The sequence below is a fragment of the Bombina bombina genome, chromosome 5, assembly GCF_027579735.1.
Source record: "Bombina bombina isolate aBomBom1 chromosome 5, aBomBom1.pri, whole genome shotgun sequence".
Taxonomy (NCBI): domain Eukaryota; kingdom Metazoa; phylum Chordata; class Amphibia; order Anura; family Bombinatoridae; genus Bombina; species Bombina bombina.
In genome coordinates, this window is record NC_069503.1 from 202,954,702 (window position 1) to 202,981,485 (window position 26,784).

The 26,784-nt window shown below is 39.5% G+C and overlaps 1 protein-coding gene across 4 annotated transcripts in view; it reads left to right on the forward strand.

The window, feature by feature from the left end:
• ZMYND11 (zinc finger MYND-type containing 11) overlaps positions 1 to 26,784 on the forward strand; it is a 375,736-nt gene that overhangs the window by 27,630 nt on the left and 321,322 nt on the right. The window lies entirely within an intron of this gene.

The window sequence follows — 26,784 nt, forward strand, 5'->3', positions numbered from 1 at the left end:
TCAAATAAGATTGGGACATCTCACAATAATATTGACTTATATTTATGCTGCAAAAAATTGCCTGTTAAATATGCTTTCTCCAACATTGGTGTGTCCGGTCCACGGCGTCATCCTTACTTGTGGGAATATCTCTTCCCCAACAGGAAATGGCAAAGAGTCCCAGCATAGCTGGCCATATAGTCCCTCCTAGGCTCCGCCCACCCCAGTCATTCTCTTTGCCGTTGCACAGGCAACATCTCCACGGAGATGGTTAAGAGGATGTGGTGTTTAAATGTAGTTTTTTTATTCTACTATCAAGAGTTTGTTATTTTAAAATAGTGCTGGTATGTACTATTTACTCTGAAACAGAAAAGGATGAAGATTTCTGTTTGTGAGAGGAAGATGATTTTAGCAGACAGTAACTAAAATCGATTGCTGTTTCCACATAGGACTGTTGAGATGAAGTAACTTCAGTTGGGGGAAACAGTTAGCAGACTTTTCTGCTTAAGGTATGACTAGCCATATTTCTAACAAGACTGTGTAATGCTGGAAGGCTGTCATTTCCCCTCATGGGGACCGGTAAGCCATTTTCTTAGTTTCAAACAGAATAAAGGGCTTAATATGGGCTATAAAACTGGTAGACACTTTTATGGGCTAAATCGATTGCTTTATTTGGACATTTTATACATGTTTATGCTCATAATTCACACTTATAAACTTGGGGAACGTTTTTTAACGTCAGGCACTATGTTAGACACCTTTTCCAGTCAGGGAGGGCCTTCCCAGTTGTAGGCTGAGCCTCATTTTCGCGCCATTACTGCGCAGTTGTTTTTGAGAGCAAGACATGCAGATGCATGTGTGAGGACCTGAAAGTGCTTGGAAAAGTTTTGAGAAGGCGTCATTTGGTATCGTATTCCCCTCTGGGCTTGGTTAGGTCACAGCAAAGGCTGTAGCTGGGACTGTATAGGGGTTAAATTTGTAAACGGCTCCGGTTCCGTTATTTTAAGGGTTAAAGCTCTGAAAATTGGTATGCAATACTTTTAATGCTTTAAGACACTGTGGTGAAAATTTGGTAAATTTTGAACGATTCCTTCATACTTTTTCACATATTCAGTAATAAAGTGTGCTCTGTTTAAAATTTAAAGAGACAGTAACGGTTTTGTTTTAAAACGGTTTTTGTGCTTTATTGACAAGTTCAAGCCTGTTTAACATGTCTGTGCCTGCGGATAAGCTATGTTCTATATGTATGAAAGCCAATGTGTCTCCCCATTCAAAATTGTGTGATAATTGTGCCATAGCGTCCAAACAAAGTAAGGACAGTACTGCCACAGATAATGAAATTGCCCAAGATGATTCCTCAGATGAGGGGAGTAGACATGATACTACATCATCTCCTACTGTGTCTACACCAGTTTTGCCCACGCAGGAGGCCCCTAGTACATCTAGCGCGCCAATGCTTATTACCATGCAACAATTGACGGCTGTAATGGATAACTCCATAGCAAATATTTTATCCAAAATGCCTGCATATCAGAGAAAGCGCGATTGCTCTGTTTTAAACACTGAAGAGCAGGAGGGCGCTGATGATAATTGTTCTGTCATACCCTCACACCAATCTGAAGTGGCCATGGGGGAGGTTTTGTCAGATGGGGAAATTTCAGATTCAGGAAAAATTTCTCAACAAGCTGAACCTGATGTTGTGACATTTAAATTTAAATTAGAACATCTCCGCGCACTGCTTAAGGAGGTGTTATCTACTCTGGATGATTGTGACAACTTGGTCATTCCAGAGAAATTATGCAAGATGGACAAGTTTCTAGAGGTTCTGGTGCAACCCGACGCTTTTCCTATACCCAAGCGGGTGGCGGACATAGTGAATAAGGAGTGGGAGAAGCCCGGCATACCTTTTGTTGCCCCCCCTATATTTAAGAAATTATTTCCTATGGTCGACCCCAGAAAGGACTTATGGCAGACAGTTCCTAAGGTCGAGGGGGCAGTTTCTACTCTAAACAAGCGAACTACTATTCCTATCGAGGATAGTTGTGCTTTCAAAGATCCTATGGATAAAAAATTGGAAGGTTTGCTTAAAAAGATTTTTGTACAGCAAGGTTACCTTCTACAACCCATTTTGTGCATTGTTCCTGTCACTACAGCAGCGTGGTTCTGGTTCGAGGAACTAGAAAAGTTGCTCAGTAGAGAGACTCCATATGAGGAGGTTATGGACAGAGTTCACGCACTTAAGTTGGCTAACTCTTTTATTTTAGATGCCGCTTTGCAATTAGCTAGATTAGCGGCGAAAAATTCAGGGTTTGCAATTGTGGCGCGCAGAGCGCTTTGGCTGAAGTCTTGGTCAGCGGATGTATCATCCAAGACAAAATTGCTTAACATCCCTTTCAAAGGTAAAACTCTCTTTGGGCCAGAATTGAAAGAGATTATCTCAGACATCACTGGGGGAAAGGGCCACGCCCTTCCACAAGATAGGCCTTTCAAGGCCAAGAATAAGTCTAATTTTCGTTCCTTTTGCAATTTCAGGAACGGACCGGCCTCTAGTTCTGCATCCTCTAAGCAAGAGGGTAATGCCTCACAGCCCAAACCAGCCTGGAAACCTATGCAAGGCTGGAACAAGGGTAAGCAGGCCAAGAAGCCTGCTGCTGCTAACAAAACAGCATGAAGGAGTAGCCCCCGATCCGGGACCGGATCTAGTAGGGGGTAGACTCTCTCTCTTTGCTCAGGCTTGGGCAAGAGATGTTCAGGATCCCTGGGCACTAGAAATAGTTTCTCAGGGTTATCTTCTGGAATTCAGGGAACTACCCCCAAGGGGAAGGTTCCACATGTCTCACTTATCCTTAAACCAAATAAAGAGACAGGCGTTCTTACATTGTGTAGAAGACCTGTTAAAGATGGGAGTGATACACCCTGTTCCAATGACGGAACAAGGAATGGGATTTTACTCAAATCTGTTCGTAGTTCCCAAAAAAGAGGGAACCTTCAGACCAATTCTGGATTTAAAGATCCTAAACAAATTTCTCAGGGTACCATCGTTCAAAATGGAAACCATTCGAACGATTCTGCCCACTATCCAGGAAGGTCAATTTATGACTACCGTGGATCTAAAGGATGCGTACCTACATATTCCTTTCCACAAAGAACATCATCAGTTCCTAAGGTTCGCCTTTCTGGACAAACATTACCAGTTTGTGGCCCTCCCATTCGAGGTTAGCCACTGCTCCAAGGATTTTCACAAAGGTACTCGGGTCCCTTCTAGCGGTTCTAAGACCGAGGGGCATTGCAGTAGTACCGTACTTGGACGACATTCTAATACAAGCGTCGTCCCTTTCAAAAGCAAAGGCTCATACAGACATCGTTTTGGCCTTTCTCAGATCTCACGGATGGAAGGTGAACATAGAAAAAAGTTCTCTGTCTCCGTCAACAAGAGTTCCCTTCTTGGGAACAATAATAGATTCCTTAGAAATGAGGATTTTTTTGACAGATGTCAGAAAGTCAAAACTTCTAAGCACTTGTCAAGTTCTTCACTCTGTTCCACGTCCTTCCATAGCTCAGTGCATGGAAGTAGTAGGGTTGATGGTTGCAGCAATGGACATAGTTCCTTTTGCACGAATTCATCTAAGACCATTACAACTGTGCATGCTCAAACAGTGGAATGGGGACTATACAGACTTGTCTCCAGTGATCCAAATAGATCAGAAGACCAGAGATTCACTCCGTTGGTGGCTGACCCTGGTCCATCTATCCCAGGGAATGAGCTTCCGCAGACCAGAGTGGGTCATTGTCACGACCGACGCCAGTCTAGTGGGCTGGGGCGCGGTCTGGGAATCCCTGAAAGCTCAGGGACTATGGTCTCGGGAAGAGTCTCTTTTCCCGATAAACATTCTGGAACTAAGAGCGATATTCAATGCTCTCAGGGCTTGGCCTCAGCTTGCAAAGGCCAGATTCATAAGATTCCAATCAGACAACATGACGACAGTTGCGTATATCAATCATCAGGGGGGAACAAGGAGTTCCCTAGCGATGAAAGAAGTGACCAAAATAATACAATGGGCGGAGGATCACTCCTGCCATCTATCTGCGATCCACATCCCAGGTGTGGAAAACTGGGAAGCGGATTATCTGAGTCGTCAGACATTCCATCCGGGGGAGTGGGAACTCCACCCGGAGATCTTTGCCCAGTTGACTCAATTATGGGGCATTCCAGACATGGATCTGATGGTGTCTCGTCAGAACTTCAAGGTTCCTTGCTACGGGTCCAGATCCAGGGATCCCAAGGCGACTCTAGTGGATGCACTAGTAGCACCTTGGACCTTCAACCTAGCTTATGTGTTTCCACCGTTTCCTCTCATTCCCAGGCTGGTAGCCAGGATCAAACAGGAGAGGGCCTCAGTGATCTTGATAGCTCCTGCGTGGCCACGCAGGACTTGGTATGCAGACCTGGTGAATATGTCATCGGTTCCACCATGGAAGCTACCTTTGAGACAGGACCTTCTTGTTCAGGGTCCATTCGAACATCCAAATCTGGTCTCCCTCCAGCTGACGGCTTGGAGATTGAACGCTTGATTCTATCAAAGCGTGGGTTTTCAGATTCTGTGATAGATACTCTGGTTCAGGCCAGAAAACCAGCAACTAGAAAGATTTACCATAAAATATGGAAAAGATATATCTGTTGGTGTGAATCCAAGGGATACCCATGGAATAAGATAAATATTCCTAAGATTCTTTCCTTTCTGCAAGAAGGTTTGGATAAAGGATTATCTGCGAGTTCTCTAAAGGGACAGATTTCTGCTTTATCTGTCTTACTACACAAACGACTGGCAGCAGTGCCAGATGTTCAAGCATTTGTTCAGGCTCTGGTTAGGATCAAGCCTGTTTACAGACCTTTGACTCCTCCCTGGAGTCTAAATCTAGTTCTTTCAGTTCTTCAAGGGGTTCCGTTTGAACCTCTACATTCCATAGATATTAAGTTATTATCTTGGAAAGTTTTGTTTTTGGTTGCTATTTCTTCTGCTAGAAGAGTTTCAGAGTTATCTGCTCTGCAGTGTACTCCGCCCTATCTGGTGTTCCATTCAGATAAGGTTGTTTTGCGTACTAAGCCTGGTTTTCTTCCAAAGGTTGTTTCCAACAAGAATATTAACCAGGAGATAGTTGTACCTTCTTTGTGTCCGAATCCAGTTTCAAAGAAGGAACGTTTGCTACACAATTTAGATGTAGTCCGTGCTCTAAAATTCTACTTAGAAGCTACAAAAGAGTTCAGACAAACATCTTCTTTGGTTGTCGTCTATTTTGGTAAAAGGAGAGGTCAAAAAAGCAACTTCTACCTCTCTTTCCTTTTGGCTTAAAAGCATCATCCGATTGGCTTATGAGACTGCCGGACGGCAGCCTCCTGAAAGAATCACAGCTCACTCCACTAGGGCTGTGGCTTCCACATGGGCCTTCAAGAACGAGGCTTCTGTTGATCAGATATGTAAGGCAGCGACTTGGTCTTCACTGCACACTTTTGCCAAATTTTACAAATTTTATACTTTTTCTTCTTCGGAGGCTATTTTTGGGAGAAAGGTTTTGCAAGCCGTGGTGCCTTCCGTTTAGGTAACCTGATTTGCTCCCTCCCTTCATCCGTGTCCTAAAGCTTTGGTATTGGTTCCCACAAGTAAGGATGACGCCGTGGACCGGACACACCAATGTTGGAGAAAACAGAATTTATGCTTACCTGATAAATTACTTTCTCCAACGGTGTGTCTGGTCCACGGCCCGCCCTGGTTTTTTAATCAGGTCTGATGAATTATTTTCTCTAACTACAGTCACCACGGTACCATATGGTTTCTCTTATATTTTTCCTCCTGTCCGTCGGTCGAATGCCTAGGAGGGACTATATGGCCAGCTTTGCTGGGACTCTTTGCCATTTCCTGTTGGGGAAGAGATATTCCCACAAGTAAGGATGACGCCGTGGACCGGACACACCGTTGGAGAAAGTAATTTATCAGGTAAGCATAAATTCTGTTTTTAAATTTAAATAAAAACTTCTGTCTGCTAAATATACTTACATAGTTCAAATAAGATTGGGATAAACATCTCACAATAATATTGACTTATATTTATGCTGCAAAAAATTGCCTGTTTAAATTAAAATAGGGATCTTAGTCACACAATATGATCATATTCTGCTAAGCCAGTCACCACTTACAAGGTGTCCCACAATAGACTGGTCCTAACACTAATCAGTTTCCACACTGCTGCAAATCATGCCTACACAGAGTGAAACTCCCTAGCTTTATATGTATACCACAGTTATATTGTCTGCAACGCACCTGGGCTGGGTGGTGTGCACTAACCAAAAAGGGGGGGGGGGGGATTTGGTCAACTCCCTATTCAAAAGATACAAGTTTTTTTTTTGGTTAATCACACCACAAATGGGCGCACCACAAAAGGACTGTTTAATCTTAACACACATATTGTGGGAGTGCTACCAAACGCCTAGATTTGGAGTTTTGTCGGTAAAGACTTGCGTTGCTAATGAGCCTTTTTTTCTCAGCGCACCCTTAAGCCAACGCTGGTATTACAAGTTTTCTGAATGGCTGCGTTAGCCTCAGAAAAGTGAATGTTGAGCCAAATTTAGCTCCACTTCAACCCTCAATACCAGCGTTGCTTACGTGCTCGTCCACGATTTCCCCATAGGATACAATGGGGCTGAGCTGGCTGAAAAAAACCTAACACCTGCAAAAAAGCAGCGTTCAGCTCCTAACGCAGCCCCATTGTTTCCTATGGGGAAACACTTTCTAAGTCTACACCTAACACCCTAACATGAACCCCGAGTCTAAACACCCCTAACCTTACACTTATTAACCCCTAATCTGCCGCCCACGCTATCGCTGACACCTACGTTATATTATTAACCCCTAATCTGCCGCTCCGGACACCACCGCCACCTACATTATAGCTATGAACCCCTAATCTGCTGTCCCTAACATCGCCGACACCTATATTATATTTATTAACCCCTAATCTGCCCTCCCTAACATCGCCGCCACCTACCTACAATTATTAACCCCTAATCTGCCGCCCCAACGTCGCCGCTACTATAATAAAGTTATTAACCCCTAAACCTAAGTCTAACTCTAACCCTAACACCCCGCTAAGTTAAATATAATTTAAATAAATCTAAATAAAATTACTACAATTAAATAAATTAATCCTATTTAAAACTAAATACTTACCTATAAAATAAACCCTAATATAGCTACAATATAACTAATAATTACATTGTAGCTATTTTAGGATTTATATTTATTTTACAGGCAACTTTGTATTTATTTTAACTAGGTACAATAGCTATTAAATAGTTATTGACTAATTAATAGCTACCTAGTTAAAATAATTACAAAATTACCTGTAAAATAAATCCTAACCTAAGTTACAAATACACTTAACACTACACTATCAATAAATTAATTAAATAAATTACCTACAATTACAACCCCCCCCACTAAATTACAAAAAATAAAAAAATATTACAAGAATTTTAATCTAATTACACCTAATCTAAGCCCCTAATAAAATAAAAAATCCCCCCAAAATAATAAAATTCCCTACCCTATACTAAATTACAAAAGTAATCAGCTCTTTTACCAGCCCTTAAAAGGGCCTTTTTTGCGGGGCATTGCCCCAAAGTAATCAGCTCTATAAGACCCCCCCAACATTACAACCCACCACCCACACACCCCTACTCTAAAACCCACCCGATCCCCCCTTAAAAAAACCTCTTCTGACGACGGCTAACACTGACTGAAGGTTCCTTTAAAGGACGTTATCCAAGATGGCGTCCCTTGAATTCCGATGATAGGATTCTATCAGTCAATCGGAATTAAGCTAGGAAAAATCAGATTGGTTGATTTAATCAGCCAATCGGATTGAAGTTCAATCCGATTGGCTGATTGGATCAGCCAATAGAATTGACCTCGCATTCTATTGGCTGATCCAATCAGCCAATCGGATTGAACTTCAATCCGATTGGCTGATTAAATCAACCAATCAGATTTTTCCTACCTTAATTCCGATTGGCTGATAGAATCCTATCAGCCAATCGGAATTCGAGGGACGCCATCTTGGATGACATCATTTAAAGGAACCTTCATTCATTGTTAGCCGTCATCAGAAGAGGATGCTCCGCGTCGGATGTCTTGAAGATGGACCCGCTCCGTGCCGGATGGATGAAGATAGAAGATGCCACCTGGATGAAGACTTCTGCTGGATGGAGAACCTCTTCTGCCCCGATCAGATGACGACTTGTGCCGGTCCGAATGTCCTCTTCTGTCCCATCGGTGCCCGGCTGGCTGAAGACGGCACAAGGTAGGCTGATCTTCAATGGGGTAGTGTTAGGTTTTTTAAGGGGGGATCGGGTGGGTTTTAGAGTAGGGGTGTGTGGGTGGTGGACACAGGAGATCCCTAGCGCTCACCTACTCCACGTCTTCCCCGGCAGCGTGTCTTCGGCGCGTGCACACGTCATTCAATAGCCTGCTCCAGAGCGAGGGTGCCGTTAGACAGCGTCTCCATTGAAACGCCACTAAACAAACAGGAAGGAACCAAAGAGAAAGTCTATCGTAACTCCTCCTCAGGAAAGCACAGGGACTCCTTGTAAAAGTGCATCAAAAATCTTTATTCGTAGTAGCAAAAAGTAAAACCAAAGTATGTGAGATACAACTCACAGATTCAGGCACAGGGTTCCAGTGGTGCAAGAAACGGCAAACATGTTTCGTGTGGGGCCTTACAGGTAAAAGAGCTGATTACTTTGGGCAATGCCCCGCAAAAAGCCCTTTTAAGGGCTGTTAAAAGAGCTGATTACTTTTGTAATTTAGTATAGGGTAGGGAATTTTATTATTTTGGGGGGATTTTTTATTTTATTAGGGGGCTTAGATTAGGTGTAACTAGATTAAAATTCTTGTAATATTTTTTTATTTTTTGTAATTTAGTGTTTGTTTTTTTTGTACTATAGTTTAGTTTATTTAATTGTATTTCTCTTGTAAGATGTATCGAGTCCACGGATTCATCCATACTTATGGGATATTCTCCTTCCCTACAGGAAGTGGCAGAGAGAGCACCCACAGCAGAGCTGTCCATATAGCTCCTCTCTTAGCTCCACCCCCAGTCATTCTCTCTGCCTTCTTAACTGCTAGGAAGGGCAAGGGGAGTGTGGTGACAAAAATGTTAGTTTTTATTTTCTCAAGCAAAAGTTTTTTATTTTAAATGGTACCGGTGTGTACTATTTACTCTCTGGCAGAAAAGGGATGAAGATTTCTGCAAGGAGGATGATGATCTTAGCATTTTGTAACTAAGATCCACTGCTGTTCTCACAAAGGGCTGAAGAGTACAGGAAAACTTCAGTTGGGGGAACAGTTTGCAGGGTAAACTGCATTAAGGTATGTTCAGTCTATTTTTTTCTAGACAGACTGTGTTATTTCTAGAAAAGGCTGGCAATATCCCCATGAGGGAAAGGTAAGCTGTATTCAGTAAAAGAGGAATCCAAGCTAGCATAAAGGGCTCATAGTTACTGGTGACACTAATAGGAAAAAACGTTTTGGTTTAGTTACAAATAAAACGTTTTTTGAGGGACTTTAAGGGGTCTTTGTGGCATGTTTAAAGGTTATTATCCCACATGGCTAGTTTAAGAAACACTCTGTGGTGTTTTTTAGGCCCCATAACTTCGAGTGAGGTGGGAGGGGCCTATTTTCAGTTGCACAGTTTATTTACCTCAGAAGCATCCAGCTACTTCTCCAGGGATTCCTGCTGTATTTGAGGGCTGTAAAGAGGTTTTTTTCCCCACAAATCGTTCCTAAAGGGCAGGTAGGCGCCACAGCAGAGCTGTGGCAAGGTGCTGAACGTTATTTTACCGGTTTTGAAGTTTTTTCAATCCGGTTTTTACATTAAGGGGTTAATTGTTTATTTGCATACTGGTGCAAAGTTACCAAGGCTTTATGATGCTACTGTAAAAATTTCGTTGTGTTTACTGCTTTTTTACACTATTTTGCAGAGTTTGTGCAGCTTTTTTTCTCTTAAAGGCACAGTACCGTTTTTGTTTAAAGTGTTATTTTCTTTGTTTAAAGTGTTTTCCAAGCTTGTTTGTTTCATTACTAGCCTGTTTAACATGTCTGACACCAAGGAAAATCCTTGTTCTATGTGTTTAGAAGCCGTTGTGGAACCCCCTCTTAGAATGTGTCCCACTTACACTAATATGTCTATAAATTATAAAGAGCATATTTTAGCACTTAAAAATATTGCAATAGATGATTCTCAGTTAGAAGGAAATGAGGGTTTAGCATCTAGCTCTCCCCAAGTGTCACAACCAGTAACACCCACACAAGTGACGCCAAGTACCTCTAGTGCGTCAAATTCATTTACTTTACAAGACATGGCCATAGTTATGAATAAAACCCTCCATCGGAGACCTCTACAGTTATGCATGCTCAGACAATGGAGCGGAGATCACTCAGACCTCTCTCAGTGAATAGTCCTAGACAACCCGACGAGAGATTTTCTGTCCTGGTGGATCTCTCAGGACCATCTGTCCCAAGGCACATGCTTCCTGAGTCCATCTTGGGAAATTTTTACTATGGATGCTAGCCTTTCTGGCTGGGGAGCAGTTTCGGGTTCCTTAGCAATGAGGGAGGTGACTCTCATTCTTCAGTGGGCAGAGTCTAACAAAGGTGAGGGTTCCCCGTATTCTGTCTTTTATCCAGGAGAGTCTGGAGAAGGGTTTGTCAGTCATTACTCTGAAGGGTCAGATTTCTGCCCTTTTGATTCTATTGCATAAGCGTTTGGCCGACTTACCAGATGTTGAATCTTTTGTTCAGGCCCTGGTCAGAATCAGGCCTGTGCTTAAGTTTGTTGATCCTCCGTGGAGCCTTAATCTTGTTCTTAGAGTACTGCAGCAGGCTCCGTTTGAGCCTATGCACCATGTTGATATTAAGTTATTGTCTTGGAAAATTTTGTTCCTTCTAGCTATTTCTTCTGCTCGTAGAGTCTCAAAGCTTTTGGCTCTATAGTGTGACCCCCTTATCTTATTTTCTATGCAGATAAGGCGGTCCTTCGTACTAAATTGGGATTTCTTCCTAAGGTGGTTTCGGACTGCAATATCAATCACAAAATTGTCGTTCCTTCGTTCTGTCATAATCCTTCTCATAAGGAACGTCTGTTACATAACCTGGATGTAGTGCGTGCTTCGAAGTTCTATCTGCAGGCTACTAGGGATTTTTGACAATCTTCTGCCCTTTTTTTTTCCTGGTAAACGTAAGGGCCAGAATGCAACTTCAACTACTCTTTCTTTTTGGTTGAGGAGTGTAATTCGGTTGGCCTATGAGACAGCTGGACAACAGCCTCCTGAGAGGATTACGGCTGATTCGACTAGGGCTGTCTCTTCTTCTTGGGCTTTTAGGAACGAGGCGTCTGTGGAGCAGATCTGCAAGGCGGCCACTTGGTCTTCGTTGCATACCTTTTCCAAATTCTACAAATTCTACTTTGCTTTATTTTTTAGTTTGGGAAAGCCCAAAAATAATAGTGTTTCTAGTCTGTTAGGTACCAAAGATTCTAGGACTGCACTCATTCTAGCCGTGATGTCGTCCAGAAGTGTGTGTAATCCAGGGCAGTTCCACCAGATGTGCGATACGGTGCCTGTTTCCCCGCAACCTCTCCAACACCTGCCAGATGTTTTAGGGTACATTTTTTGTAGTCTTTGTGGTGTCAGGTACCAGCGTGTGAGGAATTTGAGATTTGTTTCTAGAGTTTTAGCAGATATAGAGGAGTTTTTTGTTATATTGAAAATTTGTTTACATTCTTGGCTAGAAATTTCTAAACCTAGCTCCCCGTGCCACGCATCAGTGTAGCCCAGCAAGAAGTCTGCACCTGGGGACAGTAATATTTTATAGAGTATCGAGATGGTACGCGCTGGAGGATGTTGTAATAGACATATCCTTTCAAATGCAGATGGTTGCCTGATGAGCTGGTGCCTACATTCATGTGTGTCAAAGAAGTGTTTTAGTTGAGTGTATGCAAACCAACCAAGTAGGAGCTCAGGGTTTTGGGTTGCAATTTCTTCGTTGGATTTTAGTCTATTGTCATGCGTGAGGAGCTGAAATGTTAATGTTTTGATATGTGACGGTGTGGTTGAGTGTGCCCTCACGTTACGTGTAGGTATCTCTGGGTTATATTTAAAAGGGGTTAAGGGTGAAAATTTAGTTGAAATATTACTTGTTACATTAGTGACTGAGTCCCAGACTGTGAAGAACTCCTTCATTAAATGGTATAGAGTAGATTGTACTGGTCTATGATGTGGTCGAACCCAGGCCAAGTTACCTATGTTGTTTCTGTGTAAGATTTCTGTATCCAATTGGACCCATTGTTTGTGTTCATTGTTTGTACACCAGTCTATTAATCTGTGTAGAAGAGTGGCTTGTCAGTATTTGGATAGACTCCCAGTCCCCCTTGCTCTTTGGGCAAGTATAATAAAAAAAATTGTATTCAGGGCCTAATGTCATTCCAAATGTATTTCTCTAGATGGCTTTGTAATTTATGAATGAAGTTATAAGGTAGTGTTATTAGTAGGGCTTGAAGTACATACAAGATTCTAGGAAGAATATTCATCTTGACTACGCTTATTCTGCCCAGCCAAGATATGGATTTATTCCTCCAACTTGACATGTCTCCGATTAGGGATTAAGGGGGGTAGTTATCAAGCCGTCAACCTCAAATACGCTGGAATTCCGCAGCGTATTTGTGGCGAGGCTGATACGCCTTAGTTATCAAAGGCTCGAGACCGGCAAAAGTAGAATTTTGTGACGTAAGCTTCGATCCGCCGGACTCAGTCCGACACAGATCGATTCTTACGTCACTCCAGATGTTCCGCACACAAGTGCGGCACATTCTCACTACTTTTGCTAGTTATCAAATGACTAGCAGGTACGCTCGGCACTTTTACGGCCCAGCGTACCTGGTTTTCAATCCATAGGAATCAATGGGAGTCTGACCATAGCGAAAGTACAAGTTCGCTGCTGCCAGACTTCCCATTGATTTCTATGGGAGCTGTCTGCACCTAACACCCTAACATGTACCCCGAGTCTAAACACCACTAATCTGCCCCCCTACACCGCCGCAACTAAATAAAGTTATTATCCCCTAAACCGCCGCTCCCGGAGCCCACCGCAAGCTACTCTATACATATTAACCCCTAAACCGCTGCTCCCGGAGCCCACCGCAACTATAATAAATGTATTAACCCCTAAACCGCCGCTCCCTGAACCCGCCGCAACCTATATTAAATGTATTAACCCCTATCCGGCCCCCCTACACCGTCGCCACCTATAATAAATATATTAACCCCTAATCTGCCCGCCCTACACCGTCGCCACCTATAATAAATGTATTAACCCCTAATCTGCCCCCCCTACACCGTCGCCACCTATAATAAATCTATTAACCCCTATCCTGCCCCCCACTATGCCGCCGCCACTGTAATAAAATTATTAACCCCTAAACCTAAATCTAACCCTAACCCTAATGCCCCCCTAACTTAAATATTAATTAAATAAATCTAAATAATATTTTTATTATTAACTAAATTAATCCTATTTAAAACTAAATACTTACATTTAAAATAAACCCTAATATAGCTACAATATAAATAATAATTATATTCTAGCTATCTTAGGATTTATTTTTATTTTACAGGCAACTTTCAATTTATTTTAACTAGGTACAATAGCTATTAAATAGTTATTAACTATTTAATAGCTTACCTAGCTAAAATAAACTGAAATTTACCTGTAAAATAAATCCTAACCTAAGTTATAATTACACCTAACACTACACTATACTTTAATAAATTATTCCTATTTAAAACTAAATACTTACCTGTAAAATAAACCCTAATATAGCTACAATATAAATAATAATTATATTGTAGCTATCTTAGGATTTATATTTATTTTACAGGTAACTTTGTATTTATTTTAGCTAGTTAGAATAGTTATTAAATTGTTATTAACTATTTAATAACTACCTAGCTAAAAGAAATACAAAATTACCTGTAAAATAAATCCTAACCTAAGTTACAATTAAACCTAACACTACACTATCATTAAATTAATTAAATAAATTACCTACAAATAACTACAATTAAATACAATTACATAAACTAACTAAAGTACAAAAAATAAAAAAAGCTAAGTTACAAAAAATAAAAAAATAAGTTACAAACATTTTACAAATATTACAACAATTTTAAGCTACTTACACCTAATCTAAGCCCCCTAATAAAATAACAAACCCCCCCAAAATAAAAAAAATGACCTACCCTATTCTAAATTAAATAAAGTTCAAAGCTCTTTTACCTTACCAGCCCTTAAAAGGGCCTTTTGTGGGGGCATGCCCCAAAGTTCAGCTCTTTTGCCTGTAAAAGAAAAATACAACCCCCCCCAACATTAAAACCCACCACCCACATACCCCTAATCTAACCCAAACCCCCCTTAAAATAACCTAACACTAATCCCCTGAAGATCATCCTACCTTTAGTTGTCTTCACTCAGCCGAGCCACCGATGGAACTGAAGAGGACATCCGGACCGGCAGAAGTTATCCTCCACGATTGTGAATCGGTCGGATAAAGGCCATTCACTTTTATTTGCGCTGTGGGGGGGGGGGGGCTGTACAAGGTGAAAATGAGGTTAATACATTTGTCACTGAATTTCATGTGTGATAGCGTGGCTTGTAGGAATTGCCAACTCTATCAAAGGCTTTTTCAGCGTTCATAGAGATGAGGGCCATGGGTGTTTTGGCGATTTGTGCATGCGTCATAAGTTGCAGGACCTTGAGGTAGTTGTCCCTCGCCTCCCTACTGGGGAAGAACCCCACTTGATCCAAATAAATAAGTGATGGCAAGAATTTGTTTATCCTATTCGCCAGTACCTTTGCAAAAAATGTTATATCCGAGTTTAACAGGGATATTGGTCGAAAATTTTCTGGATGGTCTGGGTTTTTGCCTGGATTTGGCAATACGGTTATGTGAGCTTCTAGCATGTTGGGCAGAAATCCCTCATTCTCTAATAGTGTGTTAGATAACATTGATAAGTGTGGTATGAGTTGAGTCTTGAAAATGTTATAATATTTTATACTAAAACTGTCTGGGCCCGGGCTATTCCCATTTGGCATGTTTTTGATCGCCATAGGCTATTTGTGACATAAGTGAATTTAGATATTGCCTTTGCTGCTTTTTTTGTTTGGCATTCAGTTGGAGGAGTTCGCCCCTGATAACACATTTATGCGTTTCCCAGATCGTGGAAGGTTTGTGGAGATCTGGCGTATTGTGTACAAAGAAGTCCTTAAGCGAGGATTCCGAGTGCATTTGATTTAGACTGTCACTTAGAAGATGTTCATCTAGTCTCCAGATACATGGGGATATTGGTGCACTTGGCCACTGCAGAAGACAAGATATGGGGGAATGGTCCGACCATGTCTGAGGGAGTATGTCAGTATTGATAACAAGGGATAATCCTAAGGAATCTGTTATTAGATAATCTATCCTAGAGTATGAGTTATGTGGGTAAGAGTAGAACGAGTAGTCCCTTTCAGTGGGATGCATTGTTCTCCAAATGTCATGAAGAAGTAATTGGAATAGTTGTGTGTTAACTGATTTTATTACTTTGTTAGAGTGGGAAGATTTCCTGTTGGATGTGTCCAATTTTTTGTGTTACTTTTTTCAAGACTATGTGTTGATTTGTGTTAGGTAAATATACATTAGCTAGTGTGATCGGTCTTCCAAAGAGTAGGCCTATCACTATTAGAAAATGGCCCTCGCTATCTTTTTCAACATGTGTGGCCTGGAATTGAAGATTATTTTTGAGCAGAATACCAACTCCACAAATCTTGTATGGGCCTGATGACAGGAATGTGGTTTGGTATCTATGACTGAGTATTTTAGGCTCGCTTCCCTTCTTAAAGTGAGTCTGCTGCACAAATATTATGTCACTATGATGTTTGTGTATATCATGAAAGGCTATTGATCTTTTTTCAGGACTGTTTAGTCCTTTGGCATTGATTGGGATGACCTGTAATGTTCTCGGTGGTTTGTCACTATTGGTGGTATGCGCCATGGTAAAAGGGCGTTAAGAGTTAGGTAAGGAAACCCAGGCTAAACCTAATTGAAGCTGAGGAGTCTATGTGTGAATCAGGTGAAAGTTGTGTTCGGAAGTATAATATGTATCAAGTTGTAGTATATGGGTGAGATGGTATAGATAAAGTTAACTAAACTAGGTATGTTTGTTTATGATTTTATCCTTATTGGGTATGCTTTCTTTATTGAAAGGTAACTGACGCGTAAGGGGGAGTAGGGATAATTCATGTAAGACTATGTAAGTTAGCAGGTAGAAGTCAAGAGTAGGTCAAGATTTGAGATTGGGTCGCAACAAATAATCAACACAGGTAAATAACAATCACACATGTGTGTGCGTCAAGTATGAATAAGGGTAGTATCCCTTATCCCTAGGCATTTGAAAATGGTAAATCATAAAACTTTTAACATTTGAACATTCCATTTGTTAATAACATTTTTTTATTTTATTTATTTATATACTATTACAGGGTACAATTCTGAAGTAGTCAAAGCAATAACATAAAATAAATGACACATAGTAAATAATAGCCTATATAGGCTTTCACAATTGTCTTATATACGTTACATAATCAGCTATATAACATCTTTCTCTATAATGTCACAAATTAGACCTTATATAAGGGGGAAAATCAAAAAGGTATATAAAAACTAAACATAACTTAAAATTACATAGTAAATTCCCTTTACGTCTTATAACTACTTAAATACTTCTTGTATGGTAATTTTCAACATAGAATAAAATAAAAACAGGTATTGAAGGGAAAAAAACAAACAAAAAACAAAACAACACCTCCCCTCCCCACGTCCATCTAACCCCCTTACTTATCACGCAGGATATTCATTATTTGCAATAGCCATTTCAAGGTAGATAGTACCCCTGTGGTATCAAGATGTTCCAGAATAATTTGGTTTTTAAGTTTCTGATTAAATTCTCTCAAGCTGGGGGTTTTACTAGATTTCCAATACTTTAAGATCAGGAGTCTGCCTGTTGTTATAATGTTTAATTGCCGAGTATTTTTAAAGACATTTTCTTTTTGGCTAACAAAAAAACCCAAACATGTTTATCGTTTATTTGGATATTACTCTGATTGATTTTATTTACCCAGCTATTTTTCTTATACCAAAATGTTTTAATTTTAACACAATTTCAGAAACAATTATATAAATCCACTTTTAAGATCTTGCATCTTGGACAGCTTACCCCTGTTTTAACCCATCTGGCCTTCACCTCTGGTGTAATAATATATGACTTATTTATTAATTTAGTATGGGATTTTCTTTATGAAGAGGAAATTGACGCTGCATCTAAAAGTTTAAAGCTTTCTTGAATTATTTCTGTGGGGATCTGCTAGATATCAGCTAGATTTCGTAAATTACTTTGACCACAGGAATATATAATTTTCTTATATATAACTGAAATAGTATGTTTACCCGAGCTGAAAAGCTTCAAAGCAGGTTCCAAAATATGCCATGAATCCTCCCAATCATTATTGTTCACAAAATCCTGAACATAATGACGGGCCTGTAAAAAAGCAAAACAATCTCTATTCGGTATATAAAATTCTTGTTTTAGTTTAATGAAGGCTTTACATGCCCTTAAAGGGACCCTAAACACCTTCTGGTTTCTCATATTAGTTTTTTTTTTTATTAAATAGTTACTGATTTGCATCTTTATTGTGCTTTTACTTTTTTTAAATTAGCTTTTTCATATTTATTGCTGTTTCAAATACTTACCTAAACCACCGCCTATTGAAAGTAATGATCGCCGCCATCTTGTAACGCACGTTACAGCTAATGTCATGTCACGTGATGTGTGCATCCATTTCCACTACCGCACATAGGAAGAGACAAGAGAGCACTCTCCACTGAATCTATGAGGCTCGTACTCAGCAACCTTGTGAACGAGCTTCATACATTCAGTGGAGCCGATGTTATTGAAAGACAGCTGTGAGTCTGTGAGAGGACCAGCTTGTCAGAATTATTATGTTTTAGTTTCTTTAAACGTTTTATAATGTATTGTTTCTTGTGTCAGTGCAGCTTCATGCCATTAGATCTGATAATATTTACACATATACAAAACCATATAACAGTGCACTAGGGACAAAACTGTAATTTGCAGCCACATAAAACTTATACTGCAGTGCTTGGCTGTCTGATCGTCAGTATCCCTGTTGTGTACGGAACAGTCACTAAACACTACATTCTTTGGCTGACCTCTCCCTACAACCTAACAAAAGACAAACAAAGTTTTCCCTGCTCTGATCGGACCCTATGCAAATCTGCTCCATTCCTAGGCTTTGAATGATTTGCGGCTCTGCCCGGCAGCTCACTCTCTGTGCTCCGCATGTGATAGGGAGCAGGCATTAGGAAGATCAGAGCATGGAACACTTTGTTTGTCTTTTGTTAGGTTGTAGGGAGAGGTCAGCCAAAGAATGTAGTGTTTAGTGACTGTTCCGTACACAACAGGGATACTGACGATCAGACAGCCAAGCACTGCAGTATAAGTTTTATGTGGCTGCAAATTACAGTTTTGTCCCTAGTGCACTGTTATATGGTTTTGTATATGTGTAAATATTATCAGATCTAATGGCATGAAGCTGCACTGACACAAGAAACAATACATTATAAAACGTTTAAAGAAACTAAAACATAATAATTATACCTTATATTTATGCTCAACAATTAAAATGAGTAACGTTTTAATATGTGTGTATTGTGTATTCTAAAGCAATTAAACTAAAGATCGATGCAAAGTGTTCCCTGCTCTGATCTTCCTAATGCCTGCTCCCTATCACATGCGGAGCACAGAGAGTGAGCTGCCGGGCAGAGCCGCAAATCAAAGCCTTGGAATAGAGCAGATTTGCATAGGGTCCGATCAGACTCTGACAGGCACAGGAAAGCAAAACAATTTATGGCTTGAGCGGGAGCTTGGAGAGAAAGGTGAGGGGTAGAAGGGAAAAGAGGGGAAAAATATTTTAAATGTGCTTATAGGAATGAATAAATAGCGTACATGAATTCAACTTTAAATAATAAATGCAATTTTATTAGCTATATAGCAATCAATAGCTGATGCTGCTTCAAAATCTATTCTTGTGCAAAAAGCTAAAGATAATCGCTGCAAACGTTATAGCAGTAGTAGTTTTTTACTGTTGCGTGCACGCTCACAACAATAAGCACAGACTTTCACCATGTCTGCAGGGATTCAGCAGGGAGCAAGAACAAAGCACAAGTAAATGTAAAAAAAAAAAAAATAGGAACACCCATAATTAAAAAAAAATTCAATTTGTATTTTAAAAACTAAAACAGCATTATGACTAAAAAAAAAAAAAAACCTAATGACAAGTGTTTAATGTCCCTTTAAGTCTTTGTCTATAAATTGGTATAGAAATGTTATTCATTTCAGTGCCCAATTGTTGAAAATTTTAGAGTCTAATGCTTGTATAAAGTTGGGGTTGCCAAAAATAGGCAAATATTTAGAGAATGAAGGATTAATATCTAGGATTTTAAGTATTTTCCGCCATGACACTATAATGTTTTGTATAACCCTAAGTTGCCTAATTTTAGTGGGACATTAATCAGGAGCAGTATGGAGAAGAGCAAGAGAATAAGGTTGAGTTAGAGTTTCCTCCAACTGAGAAACTGCATAATAATCCGCTCCCAATAGCAAATCCATTGCAATCTTTCCAATACATACTAAGTTATATATTTCAATATCTGCATTGTGAGTCCCCCTTCATTTCTGAAAAGAGAAAGTTTTTTAAACGCAATAGCCTTCCGTTTCCCACCCCACAGGAATTGTAGTGAAGCCTGTTTAAATGCAATTAGATCCTTTTTTTTAAATCATAATTGGGAGATTTTGCATAAGATAAAGCAGTTTAGGAAATAACAGCATTTTTATTAAATTTATTTTACCAGATAGAGAGAACTTAAATTTTGCCCATTTTTCCATATCATATTTTATTTTAAGAAAAATTGGAGGGTAGTTAAAATCGTACCACTCATTAAAATTTTTGGATAGTTTGATTCCTAAGTATGTGGATCATTCCTTAGCTTCTTTAAAAGGCATAGTTTGAAGAGAATCTCTATTTTTATTTAACCAGTTTATTTCTGTTTTCAGTGTATTAACTTTATAACCTGAAAAGGCACCAAAATCCTGTATAATTTGAGTTAATATTGGGATATTTTTTTTGGTGTTTGTTATTAAGACTAAAAGGTCATCAGCATATAGTAATGTCGTCCTCTTTCTTTTACCTATTTTAATCCCTTCTAGGTCTTCCCTTAATTGTATGGCTAGAAGCTCAAGGGCCAAGTATAATAAGTAAGGGGAAAGTGGACACCCCTGCCTTGATCCCTTATGTAACGAGAAATAATCTGAGGGGGTGTCATTAATAATAATAGAGGCCGAGTTGTAGATTAAACAAATAAACTGTAGAAAAGGTCCTTCGACTCCATACTTCTTTAAGGATGTAAACAAATGGTCCCAAGTAATGGAGTTGAAGGCCTTCTCTGCGTCTATTGAGATTATCGCTGCATCTAAACCTGATGTATAATTTCTTTTTTTTCCTTTCTTTTCTAGTTGAACTTGAAAAACATTTAATAATAACTGCAGTTTACAGAGATTACGGGAGGAATTTCTCCCGGGCATAAAGCCTACTTGATCTTTATGTATAAGAGACCCAATGATCAATTTAATTCTAGTTGCTATGATATACATAAGGATTTTGTAGTCACAATGTAATTGCGAGATCAGCCTGTAAGAGCCAATCTCTTCTGGGTCTTTATTTTTCTTTAGGGTCAGAGCTATTAAGGATGCAGCAAAATATTTTGAACATGGTGTACTATTAAGAAAATATTGATTGAATAATGTTACTAATTAAGGTGCAATATCTTCAGAAATAATTTTATATAGTTCAGCTGGGATCTGGTTTGGCCCTGTAGCTTTGTTTGCGGCTGATTTCTTAATGGCATTTATTACTTCCGTAAGTGTTATAGGGCTATTCAGCTCATCTAATCTAGTTTTATCCAATTTTGGAATCTGAATTTTCTCCAAAAAGTCAACTTTAGTTTACATATTTATTTCAGTTTCTGAATATAGTTCTTGGAAATAATGCAGAATGTATTTATTTCTTACTTTAATATTTGAAGTCCTACCTACTGAAGTCATCAGGGCTTCAATCATAGATCAAAAATGTTCCTGCTTTACCCCCGTGTCTATAGAAGAAGAAGAACCTCGTCCTAAGTTCATCTTGTGCTACTTTTCTTTCATGTAATTGGCAAGAGTCCATGAGCTAGTGACGTATGGGATATAGAATCCTACCAGGAGGGGCAAAGTTTCTCAAACCTCAAAATGCCTATAAATACACCCCTCACCACACGCACAATTCAGAGGTGGTGAAGTAAGTTTGTGCTTGATTTTTTTGTTTTCTTCAATGATAAGCGCTTCTAAGCATTCTGAAGCCCAATTCCTCTCAGAGTACAGTGTTTGTCAGAGGGATGTGAAGAGAGTATCTCCTTTTTATTTTTTTATGGTTTCCCTCAAGGGAAATCTTTTCAAGGGTTCTCTGTTATCGGTTGTAGGAATTCATCTCCTACCTCCATTTTCAGATCGACGATATACTCTTATACCATTACCTCTGCTGATAGTTTTCAGTACTGGTTTGGCTATCCGCTATATATAACCTGCCCTCCCTACACCGCCGCCACCTATATTAATAGTATTAACCCCTAATGTAAGCCCCTTACACCGCCGCCATCTATATTAAAATTATTAACCCCTAATTTAATCTACCTACCCCGCCGCCAGCTATATTATCTATATTAACCCTAAGTATATTATAGTTAATATAGTTATTACATTATATATATATTAACTATATTAACCCTAATTATATTAGGGTTAATATATTTAATATAGTTACTATAGTATTTATATTAACTATATTAACTCTATCTAACCCTAACACCCCTAACTAAATTCTTATGAAATAAATCTAATTCATATTATAAACTAAAATATTCCTATTTAAATCTAAATACTTACATATAAAATAAACCCTAAGATAGCTACAATATAATTAATAATTACATTGTAGCTATGTTAGGGTTTATATTTATTTTACAGGTAAATTGTTAATTATTTTAACTAGGTATAATAGCTATTAAATAGTTATTAACTATTTAATAGCTACCTAGTTAAAATAATTACCCAATTACCTGTAAAATAAATCCTAACCTAAGTTACAAATACACCTACACTATCAATAAATTAAATAAACTACAAATATCTATCTAAAAATACAATTAAATAAACTAAACTAAATTACAAAAAAAACAAACACTAAATTACAAAAAAAAAAAAAAAAAAGATTACAGCAATTTTAAGCTAATTACACCTATTCTAAGCCCCCTAATAAAATAATAAAGCCCCCCAAAATAAAAAATTCCCTACCCTATTCTAAATTATAAAATACCCAGCTCTGTACCAGCCCTTGGTGTATTTACCCCAAGTTAACAGCTCTTTTGACTGCAAAAAAAAGAACACAACACCCCCCCAACATTACAACCCACCACCCACATACCCCTATTCTAAACCCACCCAAACCCCCCTTAAAAAAACCTAACACTACCCCCCTGAAGATCTCCCTACTTTGTCTTCACCCAACCGGGCCGAACTCCTCATCCGATCCGGGCGATGTCTTTATCCAAGCGGCAAAGAAGAAGTCTTCATCCCGGCGATGTCTTCTTCCATCCGGCAGCATCTTCCATCAAGCGGCATCTTCAATCTTCAATTGGAACCAATCAGCCAATCAGATTGAGCTCGCATTCGGAACAGCCAATAGAATGCAAGCTCAATCTGATTGGCTGATTGGTTCAGCCAATCGAATTGAACTTGAATCTGATTGGCTGATTCAATCAGCCAATCAGATTTTTCCTACCTTAATTCCGATTGGCTGATAGAATCCTATCAGCCAATCGGAATTCAACGGACGCCATCTTGGATGACGTCATTTAAAGGTACCTCATTCGTCGTTCAGTCGTCGGCCGGGATGGATGCTCCGCGTCGGAGGAGCGAAGAAAGAAAATTGAAGATGCCGCTTGATGGAAGATGCCGCCGGATGGAAGAAGACTTTGCTGCCGCTTGGATAAAGACATCGCCGGGATGAAGACTTCTTCTTTGCCGCTTGGATAAAGACATCGCCCGGATCGGATGAGTTCGGCCCGGTTGGGTGAAGACAAGGTAGGGAGATCTTCAGGGGGCTATTGTTAGGTTTTTTTAAGGGGGGTTTGGGTGGGTTTAGAATAAGGGTATGTGGGTGGTGGGTTGTAAAGTTGGGGGGGGGTGTTGTGTTCTTTTTTTTTTTACAGGCAAAAGCTGTTAACTTGGGGTAAATACACCGCAAAAAGCCCTTTTAAGGGCTGGTACAGAGCTGGGTATTTTATAATTTAGAATAGGGTAGGGAATTTTTTTATTTTGGGGGGCTTTATTATTTTATTAGGGGGCTTAGAATAGGTGTAATTAGCTGAAAATAGCTGTAATCTTTTTTTTTTTTTTTAATTTAGTGTATTTTTTTTGTAGTTTAGTTTATTTAATTTTATTTTTAGATAGATATTTGTAGTTTATTTAATTTATTGATAGTGTAGGTGTATTTGTAACTTAGGTTAGGATTTATTTTACAGGTAATTGGGTAATTATTTTAACTAGGTAGCTATTAAATAGTTAATAACTATTTAATAGCTATTATACCTAGTTAAAATAATTAACAATTTACCTGTAAAATAAATATAAACCCTAACATAGCTACAATGTATTATATTGTAGCTATCTTAGGGTTTATTTTGTAGGTAAGTATTTAGATTTAAATAGGAATATTTTAGTTTATAATATGAATTAGATTTATTTAATAAGAATTTAGTTAGGGGTGTTAGGGTTAGATAGAGTTAATATAGTTAATATAAATACTATAGTAACTATATTAACTATATTAATCCTAATATAATTAGGGTTAATATAGTTAATATATATAATATAATAACTATGTTAACTATAATATACTTAGGGTTAATATAGATAATATAGCTGGCGGCAGGGTAGGTAGATTAAATTAGGGGTTAATAATTTTAATATAGATGGCGGCGGTGTAAGGGGCTTACATTAGGGGTTAATACTATTAATATAGGTGGCGGCGGTGTAGGGAGGGCAGGTTATAGGGCAAAAGAGCTGTTTACTTTGGGGCAAAGCCCTGCAAAAGGCCCTTTTAAGGGCTTGTAATAGAGATAATTATTTTAGGGGGATTAGATTAGGGGTTAATATAGATAATATAGCTGGCGGCGGGGTAGGGGGATTAGATACTGGTTAATATAGTTTAATATAGCTGGCAGCGGGGTAGGAGCTCACATTAGGGGGTAGGTAACATAGATGGCGGCGGTGTTAGGGCTCACTTTAGGGGGTTATAGATTTAATATAGCTGGCGGCGGGGTCCGGGAGCGGCGGTTTAGGGGTTAATAACTTTATTAGGTGGCGGCGGGGTCTGGGAGCGGCGGTTTAGGGGTTAATAAATTTTTTATTGTTAGGATAGTGAGGGGGGATAGCGGATAGAGGGTTAGACGTGTCGGGCTTACTTAGGGGAGGCGTGTTAGACAGTACGGGAGATTTAGACTTTAGTCAGGTTTTGTAGGCGCCGGCAGTTTCTAAAGTGCCGTAAGTCACTGGCGACTCCAGAAATTTGTACTTACGCAGATTTCTGGACATCGCTGGTTTATCCGACATACAGGACTTTAGCAACTGCCGGCGGAGTTTATAGGATAGCTCGAGTTGCGAGCTGAAACTACGGGCGGCGCGGGTTCTCTCGCTTGCGCCGCAAACTACGCCGTATATCGGATTGCGCCCCATATGTTTTCCACTTGCTGCTGGTTACACAGACCTGAAAAAGGCAGTCCTTAATATTCTCTGGGTGCTGTATTTTTAAAATTGAATGTCCAGGGCAGCTATTGCAGTATATATCAAGACGTGATGCTGTTAGATGGTGTGCTGCATGCCTTTAAATTAGGACCTGCTAGGTGTTGCCTTGGTATGGCGGTGTAATGTGCTCCTTGTGGAGCTGGTATCCAAGGAGTGTGGGCTAAGAAAAATGTATATGTCCCTTGATACTGGCTGAGGGCTATTATGTATATGGGCAAACTTGCCTGTCCCCTGCTGCCTGGTGTGCTCTGTCTGCGTCACTCTGTGTCCTTCTGTAACTGCTCGCTGGTCAGTCTGCAAGCTGCTCCTTTTTCCGGAGTTGGTTGAACCGCAGATGGTTCCTCTCTGTGGCGGTCAGAGTTGCTGCTGTGTGTGTGTGTTAGCGCTAGGCCCTCCTGTGGCCTAGTCGGGTGTCGGCTCTGGAACGTGCTGCTTATGTGGAGAATTCCTCTCATATCCTCACCGTATGTCGCTGGGGGCTCTTGGGGTGTTGAGCTGCCATTGGGGAGTATTTTTTGAAGTGTGACTGTCTATTTTTGTTGGGTTTGGGTACTGTGGCCCTGGAAGCTGTAGTGTCTTCCTATACTTTTTCACTGAACGGCCAAGCTCTGCCTCCTGTAATGTATTTTTTATCTGTTTTGTGACACTTTTTAGTTTCACAAAACAGTTAACCAGAGCTCGGAAGTCTCTGTACTCATTCTAGCATAAATCACGATGGCGCTCGAACGATCACATTTACTTTCAATTTGTAATACCAGCGGTAAGCCGGACGAGAGCAAACCCCCATCATAATCCCCTTCATGCTGGCACGCAAACGTTTGCGCTCCACTCATAATTTGACCCCTTGTTTAATCCACTCTAAACCATGAAGTAGCATAAATATGCAACACAATTGATTTCCATAATACATGATGAAACACCCAAACCGGTAGCTAAAAAAGCAAAGTCCATTGCCACGGAATAGTTAATCAAATAATGCTCTGAATTGAAATAAAAAGCATATGCATCCATATCTCAAAAACTTGAAATTGCTCTGTCCAACTGAATTGAAATAAAAACAACATGCATTCAAATATAATAAACTTGAAATTGCACTCTGTCCCATATTAGCAGCATGTTTATAAATTCAAATGTTCTGATTTAGAATATTTTCTTACTTGACTTGCTGAGGACTGGATAGGGGGTGTGCCACATTAACTCTTAACAGAGTTTAATCACACAGTTGCCAGGAACTTAATGATCTAAAGTGCATATTATCATTGCATTTAAACGTCCCTTTAAATGCAGTCATGGGAATGAATGCCAAGAAAAACTAGATGGCATGTGTGGTACCAAAGGATAATTGAAATCTGACAGGTCAAACATCACTTTAGTGTGAGAAGAATTACAGTGAAAATATTCATTCTTTTGTGATTACACAAAGCACTCACACCCATAGGATAGTTTTTTTGTCTTTTGTATTTGTGCCTCATAAAGGAACAGAGCTACCAGCTTTTTCATGCTTACAGTATTTTCCTGTTAGATATTGTTTTCTCCAGGTAGGCAACAACTAAATAAATAAATAAAATCATGCACCTTAAACTACATAATCTAAATATGAAAAACTGGCATCTGAAATAACATTCATGCTTAGTCCTATATTTCAGAAGTCACTTATGTACCTGGTCTGTTTGCACAATGTTGAA